The following is a 15,656-nucleotide window of genomic DNA, read 5'->3' on the forward strand; positions in this document are numbered from 1 at the left end:
TCTCTCTTCTCCATTCCACCTCTCTCCCCTCTCTCTATCAATTTCAATTTAAGGGCTTTATTGGCATGGGAAACATATGTTAACATTGCCAAAGCAAGTGAAGTAGATAATAAACAAAAGTGAAATAAAAAATACAAGTTAACAGTAAACATTACACTCACAAAAGTTCCAAAAGAATAAAGACATTTCAAATGTCATATTATGTCTATATACAGTGTTGTAACGATGTGCAAATAGTTAAAGTACAAAAGGGGGGAAAAAATATATATAAATATGGGTTGTATTTACAATGGTGTTTGTTCTTCACTGGTTGCCCTTTTCTTGTGGCAACAGGTCACAAATCTTGCTGCTGTGATGGCACACTGTGCTATTTCACCCAGTAGATATGGGAGTTTATCAAAACTGGGGTTGTTTTCGAATTCTTTGTGGATCTGTGTCTCTAATATTGTCATACATTTGGCAGGAGGTTAGGAAGTGCAGCACAGTTCCCACCTCATCTCTCTCTCTCGCGCTCCCCCCTCTCTCCTCTCCACTCCCCCTCTCTCCTCCCCTACTGAGACCCCCTCCATGGCCTTGTCTGAAGCCAGAGCTGCAGAGCTGCTTACACAAACAATGAGAGAATATTTTGGGGCTCTGAAAGATCCATCCCTTAGTTGGTCTCACTGCCAGAGGAGGCACACCACTCTGAACCCCCTCAACACACAACTCACACACTCATTACCAAACAGCAGTGTAGACTGGGGAGGGATTATCAACACTACGGAACAGTATAGAGATTGTACAGTTGAACATGTATAGTATGGGTATAGCTATGATAGTAGTGAGGGCTCACATAGATCATGACATAGTACCACGGAGCACTGTTCCTCAGAGAGGCCTGGAGGGAGTAAATGAGCTCCAAAAATGAAGTGTAGAGTATATAAGTCTGAGAGTCTCCCCGTGCAACAGTCTATAGTTTACAACGCTAGAGTATCCCGAAACACGAGTATCACCACACTGGAGTATAAGACCAAGAGAATCGCCAAACTAGAGAATAAGATCTAGAGTATCCCCACACTATAGTATCCCCACAATAGAGTATCCCCACACTATAGTATCCCCACACTATAGTATCCCCACACTAGAGTATCCCCACACTATAGTATCCCCACAATAGAGTATCCCCACACTATAGTATCCCCACACTAGAGTATCCCCACAATAGAGTATCCCCACACTAGAGTATCCCCACACTATAGTATCCCCACAATAGAGTATCCCCACACTATAGTATCCCCACACTAGAATATCCCCACAATAGAGTATCCCCACACTAGAGTATCCCCACAATAGAGTATCCCCACACTATAGTATCCCCACACTATAGTATCCCCACACTAGAGTATCCCCACACTATAGTATCCCCACACTATAGTATCCCCACACTATAGTATCCCCACACTATAGTATCCCCACACTAGAGTATCCCCACACTAGAGTATCACCACACTAGAGCATAAAACCTAGAGTATCCCCAAACTAGAGTATAAGACCTAGAGAATCCCCACACTAAAGTATCCCCACACTAGAGTATCCCCACACTAGAGTATCCCCACACTAGAGTATCCCCACACAAGAGAATCCCCACACAAGAGTATCCCCACATTAGAGTATATGTCCTAGAGTATCCCCACACTAGAGTATAAGACCTAGAGTATCCCCATACTAGACAATCCCAATACTAGAGTATCCCCACACTAGAGAATAAAACCTAGAGTATCCCCATACCAGACAATCCCAATACTAGAGTATCCCCACAATAGAGTATAAGACCAAGAGTATCCCCACACTAAAGTATCACCACACTAGAGTAACCCCACACTAGAGCATAAGACCTAGAGTATCACCACACTAGAGTATAAGACCTAAAGTATCCCCATACTAGAGTAACTCCACACTAGAGTATCCCCATACTAGACAATCTCCATACTAGAGTATCCCCACACTAGAGTATCCCCACACTAGAGAATAAGACCTAGAGTATCCCCACACTAGAATATCACCACACTAGAATATCCCCACACTAGAGTATCCCCACACACGAGTATAAGACCTAGAGTATCCCCACACTAGATTAACTCCACACTAGAGTATCCCCATACTAGACAATCTCCATACTAGAGTATCCCCGCACTAGAGTATAAGACCTTGAGTATCCCCACACTAGAGTATAAGACGAAGAGAATCCCCACACTAGAGTACAAGACCTAGAGTATCCCCACACTAGAGTATAAGACCAAGAGTATCCCCACACTAGAGTATCCTCACACTAGAGAAAAGACCTAGAGTATCCCCACACTAGAGAATCTCCACACTAGAATATCCCCACACTAGAGTATAAGACCTTGAGTATCCCCACACTAGAGTATCCCCACACTAAAGTATAAGACCTATACTATCCCCACACTAGAGTATCCCCACACTAGAGTATAAGACCTAGAATGTCACCGCACTAGAGTATAAGACCTAGAATATCCCTATACTAGAGTATCCCCACACTAGAGAATCTCCACAGTAGAGTATAAGAGCTAGAGTATCCCCACGCTAGAGTACAAGACCTATACTATCCCCACACTTGAGTATCCCCACACTAAAGTATAAGACCTAGATTATCCCCACACTAGAGTATAAGACCTAGATTATCCCCACACTAGAGTATAAGACCTTGAGTATCCCCACACTAGAGTATCCCCACACTAAAGTATAAGACCTATACTATTCCCACACTACAGTATAAGACCTAGAATATCCCACACACTAGAGTATCTCCACACTAGAGTATCCTCACACTAGAGTGTCACTACACTAGAGTATAAGACCTAGAATATCCCCACACTAGAATATCCCCACACTGAAGTATAAGACCTATACTATCCCCACACTAGAGTACAAGACCTAGAAAATCCCACACACTAGAGTATCTCCACACTAGAGTATCCTCACACTAGAGTGTCACTACACTAGAGCATAAGACCTCGAATATCCCCAAAGTAGAGTATAAGACCTAGAGTATCCCCACACTAGAGTATAAGACCTCGAATATCCCCAAAGTAGAGTATAAGACCTAGAATATCCCCACACTAGAGTATAAGACCTCGAATATCCCCACACTAGAGTATCCCCACACTAGAGTATAAGACCTCGAATATCCCCACACTAGAATATCCCCACACTAGAGTATAAGACCTCGAATATCCCCACACTAGAATATCCCCACACTAGAGTATCCCCACACTAGAGTATAAGACCAAGAATATCCCCACACTAGAGTATCCCCACACTAGAGTATAAGACCAAGAATATCCCCAAAGTAGAGTATAAGACCTAGAATATCCCCACACTAGGGTATAAGACCTCGAATATCCCCAAAGTAGAGTATAAGACCTAGAGTATCCCCACACTAGAGTATAAGACCTCGAATATCCCCAAAGTAGAGTATAAGACCTAGAATATCCCCACACTAGAGTATAAGACCTCGAATATCCCCACACTAGAGTATCCCCACACTAGAGTATAAGACCTCTAATATCCCCACACTAGAATATCCCCACACTAGAGTATAAGACCTCGAATATCCCCACACTAGAATATCCCCACACTAGAGTATAAGACCTCGAATATCCCCACACTAGAATATCCCCACACTAGAGTATAAGACCTCGAATATCCCCAAAGTAGAGTATAAGACCTAGAGTATCCCCACACTAGAGTATAAGACCTCGAATATCCCCAAAGTAGAGTATAAGACCTAGAATATCCCCACACTAGAGTATAAGACCAAGAATATCCCCACACTAGAGTATCCCCACACTAGAGTATCCCCACACTAGAGTATAAGACCTAGAATATCCCCACACTAGAATATCACCACACTAGAATATCCCCACACTAGAGTATCCCCACACTAGAGTATAAGACCTAGAGTATCCCCAAACTAGATTAACTCCACACTAGAGTATCCCCATACTAGACAATCTCCATACTAGAGTATCCCCGCACTAGAGTATAAGACCTTGAGTATCCCCACACTAGAGTATAAGACGAAGAGAATCCCCACACTAGAGTACAAGACCTAGAGTATCCCCACACTAGAGTATAAGACCAAGAGTATCCCCACACTAGAGTATCCTCACACTAGAGAAAAGACCTAGAGTATCCCCACACTAGAGAATCTCCACACTAGAATATCCCCACACTAGAGTATAAGACCTTGAGTATCCCCACACTAGAGTATCCCCACACTAAAGTATAAGACCTATACTATCCCCACACTAGAGTATCCCCACACTAGAGTATAAGACCTAGAATGTCACCGCACTAGAGTATAAGACCTAGAATATCCCTATACTAGAGTATCCCCACACTAGAGAATCTCCACACTAGAGTATAAGAGCTAGAGTATCCCCACGCTAGAGTACAAGACCTATACTATCCCCACACTTGAGTATCCCCACACTAAAGTATAAGACCTAGATTATCCCCACACTAGAGTATAAGACCTAGATTATCCCCACACTAGAGTATAAGACCTTGAGTATCCCCACACTAGAGTATCCCCACACTAAAGTATAAGACCTATACCAGGGGTGTCAAACTCATTTCGCATCGTGGGCCACATACGGCCTAGGGAGATGTCAAGTGGGCCGGACCATTAAAATTATACCATACTCTGCTATAAATAACCAAAATATCATGTCTTTCCTTTGTTTTGGTGTAAAGAAGCACAAGAACATTAGGAAAATATTGAAATTTAATGAACTATCCTTTTACAAAACATTTCATGAAACACCTCATATTTCCTTAGACAAATGTGCAATTTACAATTTACTGGCAAAAGCTTGTCGCTTCTCGGGACATACAAGTTCAGCCGCCTTCATCATGCATCGTTTAACAAAGTCACCGTCGGAATACGGCTTCGATGCTAATGCTATTTCGCTAGCAATTAGGTAGCTGGCTTTTACCGCTGCTTCACTGACTTCTCGGCTCTGGATGAAAGTTGACTGCTGTTTCCTCAGACCCGCCAGCAATTCGTTAATCTTATCTCTTCTCAGTTGTCCTTGCAAGCCGTCATATTTTTCGCTGTGATGAGTCTCGTAGTGGCGTCGAATATTATATTCCTTCAATACCGAAACTTGTTGCAAACACACCAAGCACGAAGGTTTTCCGTGCATCTCTGTAAATAAATAGGACGTGGTCCTAACAACGTCGTAACAAGCAGCAGATGGCGCATTGATACCGTCTGCTGTTTTCAGTCTGTCTCAGTGATGCGGCTTGTCTTCTACTCTGATGGAAAGAGTGCGCCCCTTAGCGGATAATCCATGAATTGCAGCGAATTAAAAATATTAATTCCATGTCTTTTATGCATTTTTTCCACTTTCAAATTATCCTGCGGGCCTGATCGAACCTCCTTGGGGGCCGGTTCCGGCCCGCGGGCCGTATGTTTGACACCCCTGACCTATACTATTCCCACACTACAGTATAAGACCTAGAATATCCCACACACTAGAGTATCTCCACACTAGAGTATCCTCACACTAGAGTGTCACTACACTAGAGTATAAGACCTAGAATATCCCCACACTAGAATATCCCCACACTGAAGTATAAGACCTATACTATCCCCACACTAGAGTACAAGACCTAGAAAATCCCACACACTAGAGTATCTCCACACTAGAGTATCCTCACACTAGAGTGTCACTACACTAGAGCATAAGACCTCGAATATCCCCAAAGTAGAGTATAAGACCTAGAGTATCCCCACACTAGAGTATAAGACCTCGAATATCCCCAAAGTAGAGTATAAGACCTAGAATATCCCCACACTAGAGTATAAGACCTCGAATATCCCCACACTAGAGTATCCCCACACTAGAGTATAAGACCTCGAATATCCCCACACTAGAATATCCCCACACTAGAGTATAAGACCTCGAATATCCCCACACTAGAATATCCCCACACTAGAGTATCCCCACACTAGAGTATAAGACCAAGAATATCCCCACACTAGAGTATCCCCACACTAGAGTATAAGACCAAGAATATCCCCAAAGTAGAGTATAAGACCTAGAATATCCCCACACTAGAGTATAAGACCTCGAATATCCCCAAAGTAGAGTATAAGACCTAGAGTATCCCCACACTAGAGTATAAGACCTCGAATATCCCCAAAGTAGAGTATAAGACCTAGAATATCCCCACACTAGAGTATAAGACCTCGAATATCCCCACACTAGAGTATCCCCACACTAGAGTATAAGACCTCGAATATCCCCACACTAGAATATCCCCACACTAGAGTATAAGACCTCGAATATCCCCACACTAGAATATCCCCACACTAGAGTATAAGACCTCGAATATCCCCAAAGTAGAGTATAAGACCTAGAGTATCCCCACACTAGAGTATAAGACCAAGAATATCCCCACACTAGAGTATCCCCACACTAGAGCATAAGACCAAGAATATCCCCACACTAGAGTATCCCCACACTAGAGTATAAGACCAAGAATATCCCCAAAGTAGAGTATAAGACCTAGAATATCCCCACACTAGAGTATAAGACCTCAAATATCCCCAAAGTAGAGTATAAGACCTAGAGTATCCCCACACTAGAGTATAAGACCTCGAATATCCCCAAAGTAGAGTATAAGACCTAGAATATCCCCACACTAGAGTATAAGACCTCGAATATCCCCACATTAGAGTATCCCCACACTAGAGTATAAGACCTCGAATATCCCCATACTAGAATATCCCCACACTAGAGTATAAGACCTCGAATATCCCCACACTAGAATATCCCCACACTAGAGTATAAGACCTCGAATATCCCCAAAGTAGAGTATAAGACCTAGAGTATCCCCACACTAGAGTATAAGACCTCGAATATCCCCAAAGTAGAGTATAAGACCTAGAATATCCCCACACTAGAGTATAAGACCAAGAATATCCCCACACTAGAGTATCCCCACACTAGATTATAAGACCAAGAATATCCCCACACTAGAGTATCCCCACACTAAAGTATAAGACCTATACTATTCCCACACTACAGTATAAGACCTAGAATATCCCACACACTAGAGTATCTCCACACTAGAGTATCCTCACACTAGAGTGTCACTACACTAGAGTATAAGACCTAGAATATCCCCACACTAGAATATCCCCACACTGAAGTATAAGACCTATACTATCCCCACACTAGAGTACAAGACCTAGAAAATCCCACACACTAGAGTATCTCCACACTAGAGTATCCTCACACTAGAGCAGGGGTGGGCAAACTTTTTGACTCGCGGGCCACAATGGGTTCTAAAATTTGACAGAGGGGCCGGGCCAGGAGCATTTGGAGGGAGTGTTTGGGCCGGATATACTAAAGCATTAAATGTAGTGTGTGCAAACCTCATAGCACAGTAAGAACACTACAACCCAATTTATTAACTGTCTTTCAAATGTGAAAAATAGCCCTTATCAGTTAATAAATTTGTCTCAAGGAATATGCAAGATATGGCATTTACATACTATTTCGCAGATACCGGGATGAGGAAATGTAAATAGATTAAAATAACATACGCACTGTGATTTATCAAGATTGCGTCTGTTTTTAATAAGTTTCAATCGAAGGTGCAAAGTTAAAGAAATCAACATTTATTGAAAAATGGAATCACTTTCAACATTCAAAACATATTATTACACAACGAAATACTCAAGCTCAATAATATCTACTTGTGTTAAACTCCGCAAAATCATGGATGGATTGTCCTGACCGCGCGCTCTACAAACTCGCCACGGACGCCCTCGCCTTCACGCGCAAACAGTACACGTGTATCGTTGCCAAGCACACAGACATAGGCTGTATTAAATATCCTACCTGCAGCTGAAAATTTAAATTTAAATTAAGAGCGATGTGCGGCGTGTTAATAAAGCTACTGTACCGCTGCTGTGCGTAAATGCGCGTTGCTCTTAATTAAAAGACGCACTTCCAAACTTTCCATATGCATTTTTTCATAACACAGCAGAAAAACTCACCATTTCAGTGGGAACAGTGTTGTTGGTCTCCCTTTTTTGCCAGTGCATCAAAGTCTGGAGTTAATTTTGTTGTGGCAATTCTCAGGACAGATCTGAGGTGTTGGTCAGTTAACTTGGATCTGTGATGGGCTTTGTTGATTTTCATGACGCTAAACGTCTGCTCACACACGTAGGTCGAGCCAAACAACACCAGCATCTTCTGCGCCGTCCTCCGGAGGTTTGGAAACGCGGTCTCGTTAAGTGAAGCGTAAAAGTCATTCAGTTTAAGAGACTTGAACTTCTCCTTTGAGACGGAGTCAGACTGAAGATCGATCAGTTCCAATTGCAGCTCCTGCGGTGCTGATTCGGGGTCTTGTGACAGGGGACAGGACACCAGTTGAAGTGACTTGTCAATTTTTTCAAAATCACAGAACCGACGGCAAAATTCTCTGTGCAGATCGTCCAGTGATTTGCAGTATTTCTTCGCATTTCGGGCGGCCTCTTTCTGCACGGCTAGTGTGGGGAAATGTGCGAAAGATTTGTTTGACATTTGCCTGGAGAATAAAACCAGCTTGGATTTGAAGGCTCTCACATTTGTGTACATGTCGTGCGCAAACTGATCTTTCCCCTGTAGCTTCACGTTCAGCTCATTCATGTGTGAAAATATGTCCACAGCAAACGCAAAGTCACAAAGCCAGTTTGTGTCGCTCAGCTCGGGGAATTCTTCGGATTTCCCCATTAAATTAAAAAATGAGCGAATCTCGTCTTTGAGCTCCCAGACTCGTTGAAACACTTTCCCCAAACTTAACCAGCGGACGCGAGAGTGGTAAAGTAGGTCCTGGTGATCCGCATTAGTTTCTTCCAGGAACGTAATGAACTGACGATGATTAAGTCCCCTTGCTCGTATGAAGTTAACAAGTTTTACAACTGGATCCACGACGTGATTAAGCTGCAATACAGACTTACACAGAGACTCCTGATGAATGATGCAGTGAAGTAAAATAACATCCTGGTCAGGGTTTTCTTCTTTCACTTTATCCTGGATTCTTTTCAGCAGCCCGATGTTTTTTCCAGTTAAATTTGGCGATCCATCCGTGGTGACATTGGCAAGTTTACTCCAAGGTAGCTTCATTCTCTCGATGACAGCAGACACCTGTTCATATAAGTCCTCTCCTCGCGTTTTCCCTTTCAGTGATTCCATGCTCAAAAGCTCCTCCGTTATCTCAAAACTGTCGTTAATCCCTCGGATAAAAATTAGGAGCTGAGCAGTGTCTTTTATGTCGTTACTTTCATCCAGTGCTAGTGAATATAACTTAAAGGACTCCGCCTTTTTGTTTAACTCGCTGACTATATCTTCGTCAATCAGTTCCACGCGGCGAGTCACTGTCCTGCGTGCTAAACTGATTTTTTCAAACTTGGCTTTGCTCTCCGGACACAAGAGACCTGCTGTCTCTACCATGCACTCTTTCAAAAACTCGCCTTCGGAGAAAGGCTTGCTAGCCTTTGCTAATTTGAATGCCAGCAAATAACTTGCCTTGGTACTTGACTCTTGAATTGCAGTTTGTCGGTGAAAAAAGTTCTGTTGACTCTGTAAATTAGCTGCCAACCTCTGAGCAGTAGCCGCCCGTTCTTGTGTTGACTGCTTGCTAGCATAGTTTGCATGCTTCGTGGCAAAGTGACGGCTGATATTGTACTCTTTGAAAACCGCAACAGCTTCTTGGCATATCAGACATACAGCCGTTGATCGGACTTCAGTGAAGAAGTATTTTGTTGTCCACTCCTTATTAAACACTCGGCATTCGCTGTCCACTTTCCTTCTCTTTGGTCCGCTCATTTTCACAGAAGGGCTTAATGGTGACGTGAAACGAAGTGAAAATTAAAGTGAAATAAAGAGAAATACGCGCCACTCCAACAACGGTCAATGTGTTTTGAGTGCGCCATCTATTGGGGAAACGTGGGCATTGCAGGGAAAGGGGAAAAAAAGGAGGTTTTTACTATAATTTGGACAAGTTCGGCGGGCCGGATTAAAAAGCCTAACGGGCCGTATGTGGCCCGCGGGCCGTAGTTTGCCCATGTCTGCACTAGAGTGTCACTACACTAGAGCATAAGACCTCGAATATCCCCAAAGTAGAGTATAAGACCTAGAGTATTCCCACACTAGAGTATAAGACCTCGAATATCCCCAAAGTAGAGTATAAGACCTAGAATATCCCCACACTAGAGTATAAGACCTCGAATATCCCCACACTAGAGTATCCCCACACTAGAGTATAAGACCTCGAATATCCCCACACTAGAATATCCCCACACTAGAGTATAAGACCTTGAATATCCCCACAGTAGAATATCCCCACACTAGAGTATAAGACCAAGAATATCCCCACACTAGAGTATCCCCACACTAGAGTATAAGACCAAGAATATCCCCAAAGTAGAGTATAAGACCTAGAATATCCCCACACTAGAGTATAAGACCTCGAATATCCCCAAAGTAGAGTATAAGACCTAGAGTATCCCCACACTAGAGTATAAGACCTCGAATATCCCCAAAGTAGAGTATAAGACCTAGAATATCCCCACACTAGAGTATAAGACCTCGAATATCCCCACACTAGAGTATCCCCACACTAGAGTATAAGACCTCGAATATCCCCACACTAGAATATCCCCACACTAGAGTATAAGACCTCGAATATCCCCACACTAGAATATCCCCACACTAGAGTATAAGACCTCGAATATCCCCAAAGTAGAGTATAAGACCTAGAGTATCCCCACACTAGAGTATAAGACCAAGAATATCCCCACACTAGAGTATCCCCACACTAGAGCATAAGACCAAGAATATCCCCACACTAGAGTATCCCCACACTAGAGTATAAGACCAAGAATATCCCCAAAGTAGAGTATAAGACCTAGAATATCCCCACACTAGAGTATAAGACCTCGAATATCCCCAAAGTAGAGTATAAGACCTAGAGTATCCCCACACTAGAGTATAAGACCTCGAATATCCCCAAAGTAGAGTATAAGACCTAGAATATCCCCACACTAGAGTATAAGACCTCGAATATCCCCACACTAGAGTATCCCCACACTAGAGTATAAGACCTCGAATATCCCCATACTAGAATATCCCCACACTAGAGTATAAGACCTAGAGTATCCCCACACTAGATTAACTCCACACTAGAGTATCCCCATACTAGACAATCTCCATACTAGAGTATCCCCGCACTAGAGTATAAGACCTTGAGTATCCCCACACTAGAGTATAAGACGAAGAGAATCCCCACACTAGAGTACAAGACCTAGAGTATCCCCACACTAGAGTATAAGACCAAGAGTATCCCCACACTAGAGTATCCTCACACTAGAGAAAAGACCTAGAGTATCCCCACACTAGAGAATCTCCACACTAGAATATCCCCACACTAGAGTATAAGACCTTGAGTATCCCCACACTAGAGTATCCCCACACTAAAGTATAAGACCTATACTATCCCCACACTAGAGTATCCCCACACTAGAGTATAAGACCTAGAATGTCACCGCACTAGAGTATAAGACCTAGAATATCCCTATACTAGAGTATCCCCACACTAGAGAATCTCCACACTAGAGTATAAGAGCTAGAGTATCCCCACGCTAGAGTACAAGACCTATACTATCCCCACACTTGAGTATCCCCACACTAAAGTATAAGACCTAGATTATCCCCACACTAGAGTATAAGACCTAGATTATCCCCACACTAGAGTATAAGACCTTGAGTATCCCCACACTAGAGTATCCCCACACTAAAGTATAAGACCTATACTATTCCCACACTACAGTATAAGACCTAGAATATCCCACACACTAGAGTATCTCCACACTAGAGTATCCTCACACTAGAGTGTCACTACACTAGAGTATAAGACCTAGAATATCCCCACACTAGAATATCCCCACACTGAAGTATAAGACCTATACTATCCCCACACTAGAGTACAAGACCTAGAAAATCCCACACACTAGAGTATCTCCACACTAGAGTATCCTCACACTAGAGTGTCACTACACTAGAGCATAAGACCTCGAATATCCCCAAAGTAGAGTATAAGACCTAGAGTATCCCCACACTAGAGTATAAGACCTCGAATATCCCCAAAGTAGAGTATAAGACCTAGAATATCCCCACACTAGAGTATAAGACCTCGAATATCCCCACACTAGAGTATCCCCACACTAGAGTATAAGACCTCGAATATCCCCACACTAGAATATCCCCACACTAGAGTATAAGACCTCGAATATCCCCACACTAGAATATCCCCACACTAGAGTATCCCCACACTAGAGTATAAGACCAAGAATATCCCCACACTAGAGTATCCCCACACTAGAGTATAAGACCAAGAATATCCCCAAAGTAGAGTATAAGACCTAGAATATCCCCACACTAGAGTATAAGACCTCGAATATCCCCACACTAGAGTATCCCCACACTAGAGTATAAGACCTCGAATATCCCCACACTAGAATATCCCCACACTAGAGTATAAGACCTCGAATATCCCCACACTAGAATATCCCCACACTAGAGTATAAGACCTCGAATATCCCCAAAGTAGAGTATAAGACCTAGAGTATCCCCACACTAGAGTATAAGACCAAGAATATCCCCACACTAGAGTATCCCCACACTAGAGCATAAGACCAAGAATATCCCCACACTAGAGTATCCCCACACTAGAGTATAAGACCAAGAATATCCCCAAAGTAGAGTATAAGACCTAGAATATCCCCACACTAGAGTATAAGACCTCGAATATCCCCAAAGTAGAATATAAGACCTAGAGTATCCCCACACTAGAGTATAAGACCTCGAATATCCCCAAAGTAGAGTATAAGACCTAGAATATCCCCACACTAGAGTATAAGACCTCGAATATCCCCACATTAGAGTATCCCCACACTAGAGTATAAGACCTCGAATATCCCCATACTAGAATATCCCCACACTAGAGTATAAGACCTCGAATATCCCCACACTAGAATATCCCCACACTAGAGTATAAGACCTCGAATATCCCCAAAGTAGAGTATAAGACCTAGAGTATCCCCACACTAGAGTATAAGACCTCGAATATCCCCAAAGTAGAGTATAAGACCTAGAATATCCCCACACTAGAGTATAAGACCAAGAATATCCCCACACTAGAGTAAACCACACTATAGTAAATAAGACCAAGAATATCCCCACACTAGAGTATCCCCACACTAAAGTATAAGACCAAGAATATCCCCAAAGTAGAGTATAAGACCTAGAATATCCCCACACTAGAGTATAAGACCTCGAATATCCCCAAAGTAGAGTATAAGACCTAGAGTATCCCCACACTAGAGTATAAGACCTCGAATATCCCCAAAGTAGAGTATAAGACCTAGAATATCCCCACACTAGAGTATAAGACCTCGAATATCCCCACACTAGAGTATCCCCACACTAGAGTATAAGACCTCGAATATCCCCACACTAGAATATCCCCACACTAGAGTATAAGACCTCGAATATCCCCACACTAGAATATCCCCACACTAGAGTATAAGACCTCGAATATCCCCAAAGTAGAGTATAAGACCTAGAGTATCCCCACACTAGAGTATAAGACCAAGAATATCCCCACACTAGAGTATCCCCACACTAGAGTATAAGACCTCGAATATCCCCATACTAGAATATCCCCACACTAGAGTATAAGACCTAGAGTATCCCCACACTAGATTAACTCCACACTAGAGTATCCCCATACTAGACAATCTCCATACTAGAGTATCCCCACACTAGAGTATAAGACCAAGAGTATCCCCACACTAGAGTATCCTCACACTAGAGAAAAGACCTAGAGTATCCCCACACTAGAGAATCTCCACACTAGAATATCCCCACACTAGAGTATAAGACCTTGAGTATCCCCACACTAGAGTATCCCCACACTAAAGTATAAGACCTATACTATCCCCACACTAGAGTATAAGACCTAGAATGTCACCGCACTAGAGTATAAGACCTAGAATATCCCTATACTAGAGTATCCCCACACTAGAGAATCTCCACACTAGAGTATAAGAGCTAGAGTATCCCCACGCTAGAGTACAAGACCTATACTATCCCCACACTTGAGTATCCCCACACTAAAGTATAAGACCTAGATTATCCCCACACTAGAGTATAAGACCTAGATTATCCCCACACTAGAGTATAAGACCTTGAGTATCCCCACACTAGAGTATCCCCACACTAAAGTATAAGACCTATACTATTCCCACACTACAGTATAAGACCTAGAATATCCCACACACTAGAGTATCTCCACACTAGAGTATCCTCACACTAGAGTGTCACTACACTAGAGTATAAGACCTAGAATATCCCCACACTAGAATATCCCCACACTGAAGTATAAGACCTATACTATCCCCACACTAGAGTACAAGACCTAGAAAATCCCACACACTAGAGTATCTCCACACTAGAGTATCCTCACACTAGAGTGTCACTACACTAGAGCATAAGACCTCGAATATCCCCAAAGTAGAGTATAAGACCTAGAGTATCCCCACACTAGAGTATAAGACCTCGAATATCCCCAAAGTAGAGTATAAGACCTAGAATATCCCCACACTAGAGTATAAGACCTCGAATATCCCCACACTAGAGTATCCCCACACTAGAGTATAAGACCTCGAATATCCCCACACTAGAATATCCCCACACTAGAGTATAAGACCTCGAATATCCCCACACTAGAATATCCCCACACTAGAGTATCCCCACACTAGAGTATAAGACCAAGAATATCCCCACACTAGAGTATCCCCACACTAGAGTATAAGACCAAGAATATCCCCAAAGTAGAGTATAAGACCTAGAATATCCCCACACTAGAGTATAAGACCTCGAATATCCCCAAAGTAGAGTATAAGACCTAGAGTATCCCCACACTAGAGTATAAGACCTCGAATATCCCCAAAGTAGAGTATAAGACCTAGAATATCCCCACACTAGAGTATAAGACCTCGAATATCCCCACACTAGAGTATCCCCACACTAGAGTATAAGACCTCGAATATCCCCACACTAGAATATCCCCACACTAGAGTATAAGACCTCGAATATCCCCACACTAGAGTATAAGACCTCGAATATCCCCAAAGTAGAGTATAAGACCTAGAGTATCCCCACACTAGAGTATAAGACCAAGAATATCCCCACACTAGAGTATCCCCACACTAGAGCATAAGACCAAGAATATCCCCACACTAGAGTATCCCCACACTAGAGTATAAGACCAAGAATATCCCCAAAGTAGAGTATAAGACCTAGAATATCCCCACACTAGAGTATAAGACCTCGAATATCCCCAAAGTAGAGTATAAGACCTAGAGTATCCCCACACTAGAGTATAAGACCTCGAATATCCCCAAAGTAGAGTATAAGACCTAGAATATCCCCACACTAGAGTATAAGACCTCGAATATCCCCACATTAGAGTATCCCCACACTAGAGTATAAGACCTCGAATATCCCCATACTAGAATATCCCCACACTAG

General features: G+C 42.7%; 2 long non-coding RNA genes across 2 annotated transcripts; both read right to left on the reverse strand.

Annotated features, from left to right (window-relative positions):
* Positions 1-2,451: 2,451 nt before the first annotated feature.
* Positions 2,452-5,878, reverse strand: LOC120031270. Its single transcript, XR_005473724.1, has 3 exons — positions 5,495-5,878; positions 4,295-4,614; positions 2,452-2,749 (listed from the first exon to the last, which is right to left on the reverse strand). It is a non-coding gene; the product is annotated as an uncharacterized LOC120031270 (long non-coding RNA).
* A 6,888-nt stretch (positions 5,879-12,766) lies between these two features.
* Positions 12,767-14,740, reverse strand: LOC120031223. Its single transcript, XR_005473716.1, has 3 exons — positions 14,621-14,740; positions 13,290-13,455; positions 12,767-12,924 (listed from the first exon to the last, which is right to left on the reverse strand). It is a non-coding gene; the product is annotated as an uncharacterized LOC120031223 (long non-coding RNA).
* Positions 14,741-15,656: the final 916 nt, after the last annotated feature.

This window comes from Salvelinus namaycush, chromosome 37 (genome assembly GCF_016432855.1).
Source record: "Salvelinus namaycush isolate Seneca chromosome 37, SaNama_1.0, whole genome shotgun sequence".
NCBI classification, from domain to species: Eukaryota; Metazoa; Chordata; class Actinopteri; order Salmoniformes; family Salmonidae; genus Salvelinus; species Salvelinus namaycush.